The sequence below is a fragment of the Oncorhynchus keta genome, chromosome 1, assembly GCF_023373465.1.
Source record: "Oncorhynchus keta strain PuntledgeMale-10-30-2019 chromosome 1, Oket_V2, whole genome shotgun sequence".
NCBI lineage: Eukaryota > Metazoa > Chordata > Actinopteri > Salmoniformes > Salmonidae > Oncorhynchus > Oncorhynchus keta.
In genome coordinates this window covers 57,229,257-57,245,629 of record NC_068421.1, presented here as the reverse complement: position 1 = coordinate 57,245,629, position 16,373 = coordinate 57,229,257, and positions in this window count along the sequence as shown.

Below are 16,373 nucleotides of genomic sequence, written 5' to 3'. Positions count from 1 at the left end.
ATTACTTTCAGTTACTGTTAGATTACTTTCCGTTAGAAGACAAAAAGGATCCATCAAACACATTTGGTGTGTCATCATGTGGTCTCTGACTTGTGGTCAGACTCGCTCAGGTGGAACAAACTTAATCTTGCACCTTTTTTCAATTCTGAATTAAATGTCATTGAGAAAACAGAAAGGTCATATTGTATTTTTTCATTCTTTCTGAATTTAAAAGTAATCCAAAAAGTACATGTAATCAGTTACTCTCCAACCCTGATGGAGAATAATGGTTGCCATCAAAACAGGAAGATAAACACGATTCTAATTAAGGTTTGACATACATCTACTATAGTAATAAATAGCAGGCAAAATTCTGCATTTTGCTACCAAACACCAACCTCTGATAGATACAGTTTTGCCCAGATTTCTGTAAACCTGATATTTGAGTTTGATGAGTGAGGGGTGAAAATTCACAGAGAGCCAGGGCATTGTGAACAATGGTAGAACTGTGGAGAGCTTCTCTCTCATAGGGGTGTATGTGGAGAGATGTGCAGGGGGTAGGGGTGTAAACCCCCTAAACCTGGACCTGTAGCCTGTTTGTCTGTTCACAGCTTAGTAGCATAGCAGCTGCACTACAACTGTCTAGCTGTGGTAAACCACTACGACAACAGCCTACGCAACTAATAACAATGTTATTGGGAAGCTAATAGCAGTGTTAACACTGTGTATATTCTCCTTGGCATGTTTATCCAAAGCAAAACACATAGACTAAATATATCTGGGATCAGTCTCTTCCACACACACTACTTGTGTATAGACAGCATAGCTGTAAGTTACTCATTCCTAAAGATCAGGAAGAAAGAACCCTGAATATTCCAACTGGTTGGATGTTACACAATAGTAAATGTTTTTAAGAGGGGTCGGAAGAGGCCTCTTGGCGACCTGTATTGATTGGCCCTACACGTAGTATCCAGCGAGGATCCTGATCTGATTTGTAAACACTGTGCCTCCACTGTTAGATGTTCGGGTTGTCAGTGGCGAAGGCATCCCATCCGCCCCGACTCACCTGATTCATGGAGCAGCATTGTTCACAGACACATCAGCTGCTATGACTCGGGTGACACTGAGGTGCAAAGCTGCCATAGTCCCATCGTTTAGGGTCCTCTCATCCTCCAACTGGGATTTCGGGAAAACCAGGGAATGTATTGAAAGTTCCCGTCATTTTGCAACCCTGCCCATCATACACATTTCCCCCTTAAGCGGTGCCAAGGGAGTTGGCCAGAAAAAGCTCACTAGAGGAAAAATGTCACACCATGTACCATCCAGCCCACCCGTTAACCCAGGCTAACAGCTTTATCGCAGGGCCATAAGTAGTTCCGATAAAGCCTGCTAAGTCCATAAGCATTTGATACATGGCAAAGATCATTTGATGATAGGTTAAGATGATGATAATATGGCTTTAAGGAGAACAACACATTTGTATTGCATGTAAGAACTGTAAGCCAGTGTGATTAAAGGTATCCCCCTAAGATAGTTAGAGGGTCTTATTATAACAAATCTCATCCACTTAAGGAATGAGACACGAGGAATCCAAATCCAAAAAGGAACATTTACTTGTTTTTCTAGTGTTTTCATGATTCTTTGTTGTGGCGTTTTCTCCCTTTGAGAATAAGACATTGCACTGCTATCCTGTTCACATTGCATTTCTGCATGGATGGATCCCACTGGAATTTCCCAAATACGGAGCCCATTTCTGAATGCGGGTTGAGAACCAGAATGATCACATAGGATAGTTATTTAAATATGTGTTACAATTGGCTTCCTCTGTCCCTTTAATGTCTGTCTTTGGGACAGCAGGTAGCCTAGTGGTTAAGATCATTGGGCCAGTAACCAAGGGGTTTCTGGTTCAAATCCCTGAGCCAACTAGATAAAACATATGCCGATGTGCCCTTGAGCAATGCACTTAACCCAAGTTCCTCTGGATCAGAGCATCTGCTAAATGTCTCCTCTTTAGGAATAGGCCTGAGTTCAGACAGGCAACTGGGTGGACTCTATGGAGCTGGCACCACATAGGTTGATGGGGCCTCAGAACACTCTGGATCCAGAGATCAGAAATACTTTTGAATATTTCAGCATGTTCCCATTCTCAGCCTCTGAGACAGAAACTATGGAGCATCAGTGCTTTTAATATTCTCTCCCACATTTCCAGGCCCACATTCTGTTTCAGAAAAGAAGCCACAGAAATGCTTCAAAATAAGTTTGACCAATATTAAATATGTTGCTAACGGAGTTTGAATGGCTAGTATAAGTGTACAGTTTTGATTTATAACCATGAATTATACTGGTCTGAAGTATGGAAGGCGGAACATATGAGAGGGGTAAGGAAAGTGGAGAGTTATAATGGAATTGATGGATATTAATTCTGGCATGGATTAGGAATCTGCACATACTCAACAACTCTTAAACGTCATTTTTAAAATAATTTGTATCTGCTGATCTTCTTCTCTCTTAAGAGGAAAGGAATCCTATTCCTACCATACCTATTATATATTATGAGTGGTAAATCTATATGAACATGTTAACCACCACTATTAATGGCTTCGACCATGAATTACAATGTAGTTACACTTCTCTCAATTGTTCAAACAGCCATTCGTTTTCAATTTGATTCCTTATCAGTATGGTAAATACAAAAGCATGTAGTCATGACTTTCACTCTTTCCCAGTCAAAGAAATTAAATCAGGCCTGAAGTACACCTCCAGCTCCATTCATCACCTTGTAATCCATCTCAGACTCTCTGACTATGACTCATCCTAGACACTGCACCACCTGGTCTCTGTTACCAGCCGTGATGATGACATTCTCCTCTGTAACATACACACAAACACGCACACACAAACACTCACCTGTGTGAGAAGGGCACATGTTCCCCTGATTATCATTGCTGCCTTCGTGCCTGTTGAAATGACGTCATGCAACACCCCCCCCGGCCATGCACAGATGTTTGGATCACATTTAGCCAATCAGACGTGGGCTCACCTATGAACTTCCCCTTGAGCACTAGGGCATGAGGACCACGTTTTGTACCATGGTACGCTTGCAGAATAACAGAGACAGTACATAGACGCGTACACGCATACACATTAACACTGATGCTCACTCGTATACAGACACACACACCTGTGTGACTCAACCTTTGCTCACCTCTCAGTTATTCGGTGACAAAGCCTGTCCCTGTGCATGTCACCATGTGACGCCTGTGGGATCCCATATCAGTACATCACCATCACATTACACTGCCTCACAATGCACACTTCCCATTGGAAACCATATGGGCTGTAGGCCTACGGCCAATTGTTTCTATGAAGCAAAATAACAAAGACAAGTCCAGCAGATTTATTCCATGACCACTTGTTATTTGATTTGTTCTGATCAGTACACAATAATCCAGATAGTTAATTGAGAATTGTCCTGAGGCACGCTGGGGCAGAAACCTGTGGTACAAGTTTATATGGGGTGATAATGAGCAGGATGCACACAAACAGTCATCTGATCACTCACTCGTGAAGCATTGATATAACAGGAGAGAGCAAGAGACTACAGAGAGATTCCTACCTTCCCCAGGTAGGAAACAACATCTCCACCCCGCTGATCCTCAACACTGGGGCCCCACAAGGGTGCGTTCTCAGCCCTCTCCTGTACTCCCTGTTCACCCATGACAGCGTGGTGATGCACGTCTCCAACTCAATCATCAAGTTTGCAGATGACACTACAGTGGTAGGCCTGATTACCAACAACGACATGACGGCCTACAGGGAGGAGGTGAGGGCCCTCGGAGCGTGGTGTCAGAAAAATAACCTCTCACTCAACGTCAACAAAACAAAGGAGATGATCGTGAACTACAGGAAACAGCAGAGGGAGTACCCCCCTATCCACATCGACGGGACAGTAGTGGAGAAGGTGGAAAGTTTTAAGTTCCTCGGCATACACATCACGGACAAACTGAAATGGTCCACCCACACAGACAGCGTTGTGAAGAAGGCGTAACAGGAGGCTGAAGATATTTGGCTTGTCATCTAAAACACTCCCAAAGTTTTACAGATGGACAATCGAGAGCATCCTGTCGGGCTGTATCACTGCCTGGGGCGGCAATTGCACAGCCCTCAACCGCAAGGCTCTCCAGAGGATGGTGCGGTCTGCACAACACATCACTGGGGGCAAACTACCTGTCCTCCAGGACACCTACAGCACCCGATGTCACAGGAAAGCCAAAAAGGTCATCAAGGACAACAACCACCCAAGCTACTGCCTGTTCACCCTGCTATCATCCAGAAGGCGAGGTCAGTACAGGTGCATCAAAGCTGGGACTGAGACTGAGACTTCTATCTCAAAGCCATCAAACTGTTAAACAGCCATCACTAACATAGAGAGGCTGCTGCCAACATACAGACTCAAATCTCTGGCCACTTAATTAAATAAATGGACTTAATAAAGGTATCACTAGTCACTTTAAATAACACTACTTTAATAATGTTTACATATCGTACATTACTCATCTCATATGTATATACTGTATTCTATACCATCTACTGCATCTTGCCTATACCCCACGCCATCGCTCATCCATATATTTATATGTGTCACGTTCTGACCATAGTTCTGTTATTTTATTCTTTGTTTTAGTATGGTCAGGGCGTGAGTTGGGGTGGGCAGTCTATGTTTGTTTTCTATGTTGGTTTTTGTGTTCGGTCTAGTATGGTTCTCAATTAGAGGCAGGTGTCGTTAGTTGTCTCTGATTGAGAATCATACTTAGGTAGCCTGGGTTTCACTTTTGGTTTGTGGGTGTTTGTTTCCGTGTGAGTGTTTGGGCCACACGGTACTGTTTCGGTTTTGTAAATTCACGTCATCGTTTATTGTTTTGATTCAGTGTTCAGTGCTTTCTTTAATTAAAATCATCATGAACACTTACCACGCTGTGCTTTGGTCTGATCCTTACTCCTCCTCAGACGAAGAGGAGGAAATTCGTTACAGAAACACCCACCACAAAAGGACCAAGCAGCGTGGTAACGGGCAGCAGCAGCGATCGCAGGACTCCTGGACATGGGAGCAAGATCTGGACTATGTCACTACTTAGGAGGAGATAGACAGTTGGTCGGTCGACCCAGGGAGAGTGCCGGAGCCTGCCTGGGATTCTCTGGAGCAGTGTGAGGAGGGATACCAGCGAATGGAGTCAGCACAGCGGCGCGGAAGAAAGCCTGAGAGGCAGCCCCAAAAGATTATTGGGAGGGGGCACACGGGGAGTGTGGCGAAGTCAGGTAGGAGACCTGCGCCAACTTCCCGTGCTTACCGGAGAGCGAGGCACCGTGTTATGCGGTGGAGCGCACGGTGTCCCCGGTGCGTGTGCATAGCCCGGTGCGGTACATTCCAGCTCCTCGTATCGGCCAGGCGAGAGTGGGCATCGAGCCAGGTGAAATGAAGCCGGCTCTACGCATCTGGTCTCCAGTGCGTCTCCTCGGGCCGGCGTACATGGCACCAGCCTTACGCATGGTGTCCCCGGGTCGCCAGCACAGCCCAGTGCGAGCTATTCCACCTCGCCGCACTGGCCTGGCTGCGGGGAGCATTCAACCAAGTAAGGTTGGGCAGGCTCGGTGCTCAAGAGCTCCAGTGCGCCTGCATGATCCGGTCTATCCTGTGCCACCTCCACGCACCAGCCCTCCGGTGGCAGCTCCACGCACCAGTCTCTCCGTCTTCTCCCTACAGGTGCTCCCGCCTGTCCAGCTCTGCCAGAGCCTTCCTCCTGCCCAGCGCTGTCAGAGTCTCCCGTCTGTCCTGAGACGCCAGAGTCTCCCGTCTGTCCTGAGCCGCCAGAGCCGCCAGTCTGTCCCGAGCCGCCAGAGCCGCCAGTCTGTCCTGAGCCACCAGAGCCACCAGTCAGCCAGAAGCCGCCAGTCAGCCAGGAGCCGCCAGAGCCGTCAGTCAGCCAGGCGCTGCCAGAGCCGTCAGTCAGCCAGGCGACGCCAGAATTGCCCTTCACTCCGGAGCTGCCGGAGTCTCCTGCCTGTCCGGCGCTGCCGGAGTCTCCCGCCTGTCCGGCGCTGCCGGAATCTCCCGTCCATTAGGGACCCGTGGCTTGGGTTCCCAGTCCAAGGTCGGCGACGAGGGTTGCCACTCTAAAGAAGCCACGGAGGCGGGCTAAGAGGCGGACAAAAACTATGGTGAAGTGGGGTCCACGTCCCGCGCCAGAGCAGCCTAAGCGGGTAGACACCCACCCAGACCCTCCCCTATAGGTTCAGGTTTTGCGGCCGGAGTCCGCACCTTTGGGGGGGGTACTGTCACGTTCTGACCATAGTTCTGTTATTTTATTCTTTGTTTTAGTATGGTCAGGGTGTGAGTTTGGGTGGGCAGTCTATGTTTGTTTTTCTATGTTGGTTTTTGTGTTCGGCCTAGTATGGTTCTCAATCAGAGGCAGGTGTCGTTAGTTGTCTCTGATCATACTTAGCCTGGGTTTCACTTTTGGTTTGTGGGTGTTTGTTTCCGTGTGAGTTTTTGGGCCACACGGTACTGTTTCGGTTTTGTAAATTCACATCATCGTTTATTGTTTTGATTCAGTGTTCAGTGCTTTCTTTAATTAAAATCATCATGAACACTTACTACGCTGCGCTTTGGTCCGACCCTTACTCCTCCTCAGACGAAGAGGAGGAAATGCGTTACAATATGTACATATTGTTAGTCATCCCTTTACATTTGTGTGTATTTGTGTGTATAAGGTAGATGTTGTGAATTTGTTAGATTACTTGTTAGATATTACTGCACTATCGGAACTAGAGGCACAAGCATTTCACTACACCCGCATTAACATCTGCCAATCAAGTGTATGTGACCAATAAGATTCGATTTGATTTTGAGACTAGATGAGAAGGAGAGTTGAACTATTAATCTCTCCCTTATTTATGTTGTATCATGAATGCAGGTCTATTCCAATCATTTGTAGTACTCAAATGTGATAATACACTATTTATTGTATGGCTACTGTTTTCAGAAGGATATGTTTCTGTGTCACAACACACTTGTTAATTTCCTCAACAGGGATGATAAATATCCAACCTAATGATGAGTAATGACACACCGACACCTGTGGCAATTCTCCACAGTACTCAGTAAAGCAGGAGTCATCTTCAGCATGTGGAAGTATACCTTATATGGACATGAGCTGACTGAGTCATGTATTATTGTCTGGTCTGAGGAGGAATCAGGATGCCTTTCACAGAGGATGTTACGCACTGAGGATGATTTCATGTTTCAATGAGCACCTACTACTTGGAGTACTCTCTCTCTCTCTCTCTCTCTCTCTCTCTCTCTCTCTCTCTCTCTCTCTCTCTCGCTCGCTCTCTCTCTCTCTGTCGCTCTCCCCTTTCTCTTTTCATTTCTCACCATCTCTTCCACCCCACTCCCACCCAGCCTCTCATGATTGTCTAGTTGTAGTGGGCAGTAAAATTGTTTGGACATACCTACAGTATCCTACATTAAGCAATCATTGGGTTCTGACTTTTGGGTTATTTAGTGAAAAATCTAAACCAGCATGAGAGATAGGAGGAACGCCTTGAAGTACATTAAACCTCTGTTAAGTAAGAGGTCAGGTCAGCTTTGAGTGGTGGGGACAGCACAATCTCACAGAGAACCGTCCAGTTGAGCCACACATAAGCTGTGTATATCTGGCTTTGTGGGGATTGTGCTCTACTCTGCCTGGAACAGGAAAGAGACCAGAAGTGAACATGTATTTGTGTGTGAGGGAGTGGCACAGTGGAGGAGCCAGGACTTGCCGCTGGAAAGGGAGGGAGAACCAGAGAGAGAGAGGGATGTAAAGGGGGGGGGGGGGCAAGTCGCCCAGTTGCACAGGCGGAGCGAGGAAAACCCTCCCACAGGAAACCACAGCTCAACTCGGCATGGCCTTTTAAGGTAAAAAACTCCCTAAAAGCTGTTTGCCTGGGGAATAGGAGTAAGATATAGCTGGATTTAAAGCTACAGAGTCACAGGGAAAAATAGAGCTTAGTGTATTTCTGAAGGACAAAACAGGGATTTAACTCTCACACTACTTTGAACATGTTAGTCTGAATGTTTGTTTAGTGTAGATAAGATACCCTTAAGGACAAAAAACAGAAATGCCAGTTAAATTCTACAAGAACAGATGATACCAATCGATAAAACACTCAGAGCATTAGCTTACATTCTCTTATTGTCCTTGGTGAAGATACTATACCTAGTTTAAGGCTGTTTGAGGTGGTTCACGTCACTGTCGCTTACACATGGCAAATTTTCATAACATTTCACTATCGAGCGTTTATGTACAGAGCATTCATGAACCTCAGGCATTTCTATATCTTTATTGCATAATATAAGCCAATGAGCCTTGGCACTGACGATATATTGTAAACATTCCTCACTGTGTCGTCCTCTCCAGACGTTTACAGTACTGAATGACTCACATAGTAAGAAATGCTGTTGTTTTTACAGTAACTTACTGGCAGCCAGTTACATGCAAGTTACTGTAAAAAAAAGGTACAGTAATGTACTGTTAAACCAAAGTTAATTTTATTTTTTACAAGTAATTGGTTGCCAGTAAGTTATCGTAAAAACAACATTATTTATTTTTACAGTGCAGTTCTTGACCATAGGAAATGTGTCATAAATTACAAAGGAAACCTAAACAAGAAATGTGTCCATATCCCAGATGAACACTGCGAAAAAACATCAAACATCACATTTCGCCTACATGACCTCTCATGGCCAGAGATTTACCTCCAGGAGTCTTTCTCATCAATAACATTTACCCTCTGTGCCCTCCCTTTGACTTGGATTACACTGTGTGAGCTGTGTTCATGGAGGTCACAATAACACAGATAACTCAAGTCGGACCCTTTCTTTATTGTTCTCTTCATCAGTGGAGCACGTCATCATGTAGGCACCCTTACGTGGCAGTAAAAGCTATGGGAAAGAGGACAGTCTTTCTCCACACAAAGACTGTATCAGTCTACACTTTACAGCTGAATCATTATATCCTCTCCAGCCGGCACCGTTATCTGCAGTTACATTTGCCTCCTCCTGCTGTTCATTGAGACAGGGAATAAATAAAGATCCAGGACTTTGAATGATTGATGAATATGATGTGAAGCGAAGTGTACTTACAATGCTTATCATTTCATTACATTCATTCATAAATGGCAGCCACAAGTTGCACAAGGGCTGGGCGTTGAAAGGGAAGGAGAGCAAATACAAGACTTTGTCCAAAGGAAAATGAGAGTATTAGCATGGATGAGACATGAGTGAGACCGGGCCAACATAATGTTTGAATGATTGCTAATTATTAATAGGCTCTAATTCAACATTCTGTGAATTGTTTGCCTCTGTCCTGGGATTACCCACTTCCCACAGGAAAGTGAAACAGTGTCACGGATCCCCTTGGTACTGCTGCTCATTCTGTTCCCCAGCTCCAGAGGTCTATGCCACCGGCCTTCTAGGCGTCACTGAACTGGATTCATGACCACAAACCCCAGACTGTCTTGTCTCATTACACACACCTGGTTCCCATTCCCCCTGATTAGTATGTGTATACGTATATGTTCCCTCTGTTCCCCATATGTGCCCTCTGTTCCCCATTTCCATTGGTCGAGTGAGTACCTGTGCTATTGTATCGGCTTCCATGCTACATGTTATTGTGCACTTGTTTGCACACATCACTCTTTTGTTTGGGTGGAGAAAATAAAAAACCCTATTACGTATTCCTGCGCTTGTCTCCAATCATTAATACAACGTGACAGAATAACCAACCCACTAAGTGGAGACAGCAGGAAAGACCGAGCTGTCGAACATCGTAGAGACAGTCCAGCATCAAGAGGACTGTCTCTCCAGACTAGGCAACACCATGGACAGTGTGCTGGCAACCATCCTGCGTTTGGAGGGGAATGTGCAGTCCATCCAGTCTACAGCACCAGTTCTGGCACCAGCCCCCACACCACTACCTGCCTCCGTCCCATCTGAGCTGGTCCACGGAATACCCCTGTCCCTCCTGAAGCGCTTTGACGGTGCGCCAGCGGGATCCAAGGGGTTCCTTCTGCAATGCGGCCTGTACCTCGCTCGCTACGCAGAGGCTGCCTCCGGGAGAGGCAGGGTTGCCACGTCATCTTTGCACTGACCGGATGGGCCCTGGACTGGGGTGCCGGGGTCTGGGAAAGGGGCGGACCCGAGGTTGAGTCCTACAAGCGCTTCACCTTCCTCTTTTGCCCAGTGTTTGATCATCCTGTGGAGGGTGGAAAGTTGGGGTGAGCGCCTACTCCGACTACGCCAGGGAGCTACGACCGCCTCGGAGTTCGCTCTGAAGTTCTGGACCATTGCGGCCTCCACCGGACGGAACGAGTCGGCTTGGGTCACTCTGTTCCGCAGCGGACTGCGGGAGGAGGTATAGATGGAATTAACCTGCCGTGATGACAACCTGTCACTCGACCAGCTCATCAGCATGGCGATTCGTTTGGACAACCTCCTGCGGTCCCGACGAAGACCTGTGTGGAATCCGGAGCCCATGGCTACACCTGCTCTGTGGCCAGAGCCGATGGAGGTGGGCTCTGCACGTTTGCCCGAGGCAGAGTTTAGGAGAAGGAGAAATCTGAGGCTCTGCTCCTATTGTGGAGAAAGGAGTCATTTCTCCCAGACCTGCCCTCGATCCACTAATAGGCGAGGTGACAAGCCAGGGAATTCTCCTTCTCCAACCCAGATAGGATGCAAGATCTACCCTCCTTTTCTGTCAACTCAACAAGTGTGTTTTCTCATTAAATTCCCTGAATACCCTAGCCCTTGACTCCAGTTACAGTGCCTTGCGAAAGTATTCGGCCCCCTTGAACTTTGCGACCTTTTGCCACATTTCAGGCTTCAAGCATAAAGAAAGAAAACTGTATTTTTTTTGTGAAGAATCAACAACAAGTGGGACACAATCTTGAAGTGGAACGACATTTATTGGATATCTCAAACTTGTTTAACAAATCAAAAACTGAAAAATTGGGCGTGCAAAATTATTCAGCCCCCTTAAGTTAATACTTTGTAGCGCCAACTTTTGCTGCGATTACAGCTGTAAGTCGCTTGGGGTATGTCTCTATCAGTTTTGCACATCGAGAGACTGAAAATGTTTCCCATTCCTCCTTGCAAAACAGCTCGAGCTCAGTGAGGTTGGATGGAGAGCAGCAGTTTTCAGTTTTTCCACAGATTCTCGATTGGATTCAGGTCTGGACTTTGACTTGGCCATTCTAACACCTGGATATGTTTATTTTTGAACCATTCCATTGTAGATTTTGCTTTATGTTTTGGATCATTGTCTTGTTGGAAGACAAATCTCCGTCCCAGTCTCAGGTCTTTTGCAGACTCCATCAGGTTTTCTTCCAGAATGGTCCTGTATTTGGCTCCATCCATCTTCCCATCCATTTTAACCATCTTCCCTCTCCCTGCTGAAGAAAAGAAGACCCAAACCATGATGCTGCCACCACCATGTTTGACAGTGGGGATGGTATGTTCAGGGTGATGAGCTGTGTTGCTTTTACGCCAAACATAACGTTTTGCATTGTTGCCAAAAAGTTCAATTTTGACCATCTGACCAGAGCACCTTCTTCCACATGTTTGGTGTGTCTCCCAGGTGGCTTGTGGCAAACTTTAAACAACACTTTTGATGGATATCTTTAAGAAATGGCTTTCTTCTTGCCACTTTCTGTGTCTCAGGTTCTGGGTTCCTGCGGTGGACATACTGGACGCTTCGCTGACCAGGGATTTTCATTGTCAGCGCTCTGACCGACCCGCACCGCTTCCCGAGGCCGGTGTCGCCCTGTTACTGATGAAGCTTGTCAAGGGGGGTACTGTCACGGATCCCCCCGGTACTGCTGCTCATTCCGTTCACCAGCTCCGGAGGTCTACGTCACCGGCCTTCTGGGCCTCACTGAACTGGATTCATTACCACCAACCCTGGACTGTCTTGTCTCATTACGCACAACTGGTTCCCATTCCCCTTGATTAGTATGTGTGCCCTCTGTTCCCCATTGTCCTTGTCGGTTATTGTTACCATGTACGTTGGTCGTGTGAGTACATGTGCTATTGTATCGGCTTCCGTGCTAAGTGTTATTGTGCACTTGTTTTGCGGGTCTCGTCCGGTGTGTTATTTAAAGGTTTACACATCTCTCTTTCGTTTGGGTGGAGAAAGTAAAACCCCCTATTATGTATTCCTACGCCTGTCTCCAATCTTAATACAACATGACAAACAGTACCTCTGCGTTTGCATTGTTAGCATGACACCTTACAGTCGATGACCACACTGACTTGACCATTATTCAAAACTCCACACACAAATGGTAGACATATGAGGAAATACATGAATATAAAAATGATTGCGTGGGAACATCTTAACTACAGCTTCATGACCCGGTTACAGAGAAATGTGTAGCAATCTTCACTGCTACATTTTCCATTGTTGAATGTTTCAATTCCACAGTTGATGACATGCATTGTGCTCATCCATAACCAAAGAAAGGATGAACATTTCCATATTTAGCTAGCTTTAACGTTAGAGCTATTTGTGTTCTGCTCCTTCACATTTATTTCTGACACACACAGGGAGTTGTAGTGCAGAGGTTATCTGGGAATTACACTTAAGAGCACAGGAAGAATGCATGATGTAATTCGGCCTAACATTCCACTGATAGGCCGGCAGCAGCCAGCGTGGCCATACGAAGTGCCCCTAGAGCTGTTGAAAAGTGGGTAGACTGGGTACATGGACACAGGCCACCCTGTCAGCAATCAAAATGCCCAGTCAAGAATGCAAAGAGCCGTTAGGAGAGGAAAGGCAGACAGAATGAATCACTGGCCTAAGACATGTAATTCAATAAAATATGCAATGCGGAAACATAAACTGTCGGGAAATAATGTTGCTTGTGTCAATGAAGTGAGAAGGCATGTTTTAGGTAAAGTAATCACAAATTTGGATTTCTTTGCTAAGGTGAAATGACAATACACTGTAGCTTTCATTTAATTCAGCCCTGATATCATCGTAGGCATTCTGGGAGATCAAAGCAGTAGAAATCAAGTCTGTTTTCTCATTCCATCACATTTTTCTTCGCCTCATTTCCACTCTCTCAGAAGCTAGTTCAGCACAACACAGTTTTGATATTCAGATTAGTTTTATCCACCCTGACTGTTTTCTCTGTCCAGCCTCAGCCGTTATCTCCAGAGCTGAATAAGATGTCAGTGTCCACTAGAGTCCTGGATGACTCTCCATATAAAAGCACAACACAGGCCACTGTTTCACTCCCCATGGTCAGAAGGGAGACCTTACTGAAGACACACATAGACTAGATCAGTTTCTTTTCATGATTTGTTGGACACTTTAGGCAAATACAAAAGGAGGGTGGTTGGTCGGGGTGGATGGATGGATATCATGGACTTTAGCATTTTAGCTAATTAGCAACTTTAGCTAACCATTCTCCTAACCCTAACCTTAACCCTAACCTTAACCTTTTAAGCTAACTCCTAACCCTAACCTTAACTCCTAACCCTAACCCCTAGCATAGCTATAATATATGTTAGTGTTAGCCATCTAGCCACCTAGCCACCTTAGAGACAACAAATTGGAATTCGTGACATATCATACGCATTGTAATTTGTAACATATGTGACTCATTTCAGGAAACGATAGACAGCTGTCCCTGATTGGGAACCATACCCGGCCAAAACAAAGAAATACAAAAACATAGAACGCCCACCCAAATCACACCCTGACCAAACCAAAATAGAGACATAAAAAGCTCTAAGGTCAGGGCGTGACATAAAGACATGGGTGGGGCTAAAGCTTAAGAGGGTGTGAACGATGCTGAATGTGTGTAGACAAAGAAGAGCTCTCCAGTAGGTACCAAAACATTCACAGGCCATTTTATCAAAAGTGAGGATACAAGTTTATCAACTTTCAAAGCAGAATTACTTTCCCATTGTTCCTCAACTGTAGTGTATGATATACAATTTTCTAGCTCTGAGTCTACTTTTATCCAATGTAAAAAACACCATTTCAAATTTTGCTACATCAGACCGAATCGAGCCGTCATATATCATATGAAATGGATGATGGACATCCCAAAATTAATACATAACATACAAAACATAACATATCATACTAAATGGAGTGTCTTGGATGTATGTACAGAATAATACTAAATGCTCTGAGACCAGGTTGTAACCATGACTGTAACAGATCGGAGGATTGTTTGTGTGTGGACGTGTGTGTGTGGACATGTTTAACTATTCTTGTGGGGACCAGACAAATTTGACCAACTGGGGACATTTTGTTGGTCCCCACAAGGTCAAATTCTATTTCTAGGGGGTTTAGGGTTAAGGTTAGAATTAGGGTTAGGGCAGGGTAGCCTAGTGGTTAGAGCGTTGGACTAATAACCGGAAGGTTGCAAGTTCAAATCCCTGAGCTGACAAGGTACAAATCTGTCGTTCTGCCCCTGAACAGGCAGTTAACCCACTGTTCCTAGGCCGTCATTGAAAATAAGAATGTGTTCTTAACTGACTTGCCTAGTTAAATAAAGGTAAAATAAAATTTAAAAAAAGATAAGGTTAGGTTTAGGGTACGGGTTAGGGAAAATAACATTTTGAATCGGACTGAATTGTGTGTCCCCACAAGGTTAGCTGTACCAAACTGTGTGTGTGTGTGTCTTAGGGGATAGCCTAGACCGTGATTCCTACGCTATTAGGGAAAAAAGGTGTTATCTAGAACCAAAAAGGTTTCTGCGGCACTAAATAAGTGTCACTTGTCCTCAGCACTCTACATGCACACAAACAAACAACCACATTCTACAGTAGCTAGCTCCAAATCAGACCTTTCCCTTAGGGACAGATCTAGGATCAGTTTACCCTCCCCATCTCTAAACCTTTAGTTTCTAGCAGGAAATTCTTCCTACTCCACCATAATAACCACCACACTTTGTAGCCATATTACCCACCTCCAGGGCTCATACTGTACCATTCCCCTGGGCCAGAGAAAAGGGGGCCCTGCCCTTCCTGTAACACACCCTGGCTGGCATGGCTCCCTTGCCCACTGCCCACTACCCACTGCTAATTACACCAGGGAAAAGGCATGTGGTTGGTTCCACATATTGGGGTCCTTTTTCTATTGGTCCCTCCTTCTTTCACACAACACAAATTAAAGTGATTCAATGTGAAGAGTTACAAGTGTTACCAGTTGGAGTTTTATACTAAGAGTTTTGAAAATTCACCATATACTTGTGAAAATAGTACCAAAGCGATAAAAAACCTAATTATGGCAGAACTTCAGTAAAGAAAACACCCATCTTTCCATTTATTTATGCCTTTCAAACTAAACTACATTACAGTGTAGTACTAGGTTCATTGACATAGGTTCCACCACCATAGGCATGTGAGACAGCAAAAAGGCTATATCAGTGAAAGGCTATATTGAAAATCAACTGGGTCCGAAAGACGAAAGGTTCATTTTCGTGCAAAAATGTTTTCTGTTGCAAAGCTTTTTGCTACGGTTTGCTAAGTATACATGCACTGAATACACCCCTGATCTTGGGGATAGTTCCGCCGGCTACAAAATCTAGAAGAGTGTGCAATAGTACTGCTCATACGAGCAGAGACTGAAAGGTGTGTTTATTTTAACACGATCAGTTGGCCACTTCTCTCATAGTTGAACATTCAAATGACCTGAGACCCTGGGTATGACAGGCTTCCTTCACAGGCTCAGGGCATAAGCGACATAAGTGGCCACTTAGGGCCCCCCCCCCACACAAAAAGATCTTAAATAAGAATATATATATACACTGAGTGTACAAAACATTAGGAACAGTTTTCCGTATGTATCAAGAATGGTCCACATCCCAAAGGATGTGCAGGCATCTTGACACAACAGTTGGAAGCATTGGAGTCAACATGGGCCAGCATCCCTGTGGAATACTTTCAACTTGCAGTCCATGCCCAGACGAATTGAGGCTGTTCTGAGGGCAAAAGGGGGTGCAACTCAATGTTAGGAAGGTGTTCCTAATGTTTTGTACACTCAGAGTATGTCTCCTACAGTCTGGAGATAAAATCTATGACAATTTACTGAGAAGTAAACTTTTTACATCATGCTGGTTTCTTCGATCATATAGCCTAACCTAAATGGCACCCAATCAAATATAAAATGCGCTGACATGTTAACAAACAGCATATCCTAGAAACTGGACAGGTCAACGTAAAATAGTCTAAATTGTCATGATCAGGTGGTTTCAATTTTCTATTGGAAAATGTTTTATGTGCTGATCATAGTGAAAAAGAAAATACTTCTCCTGCATTTCCCACTGTGTAAACACAT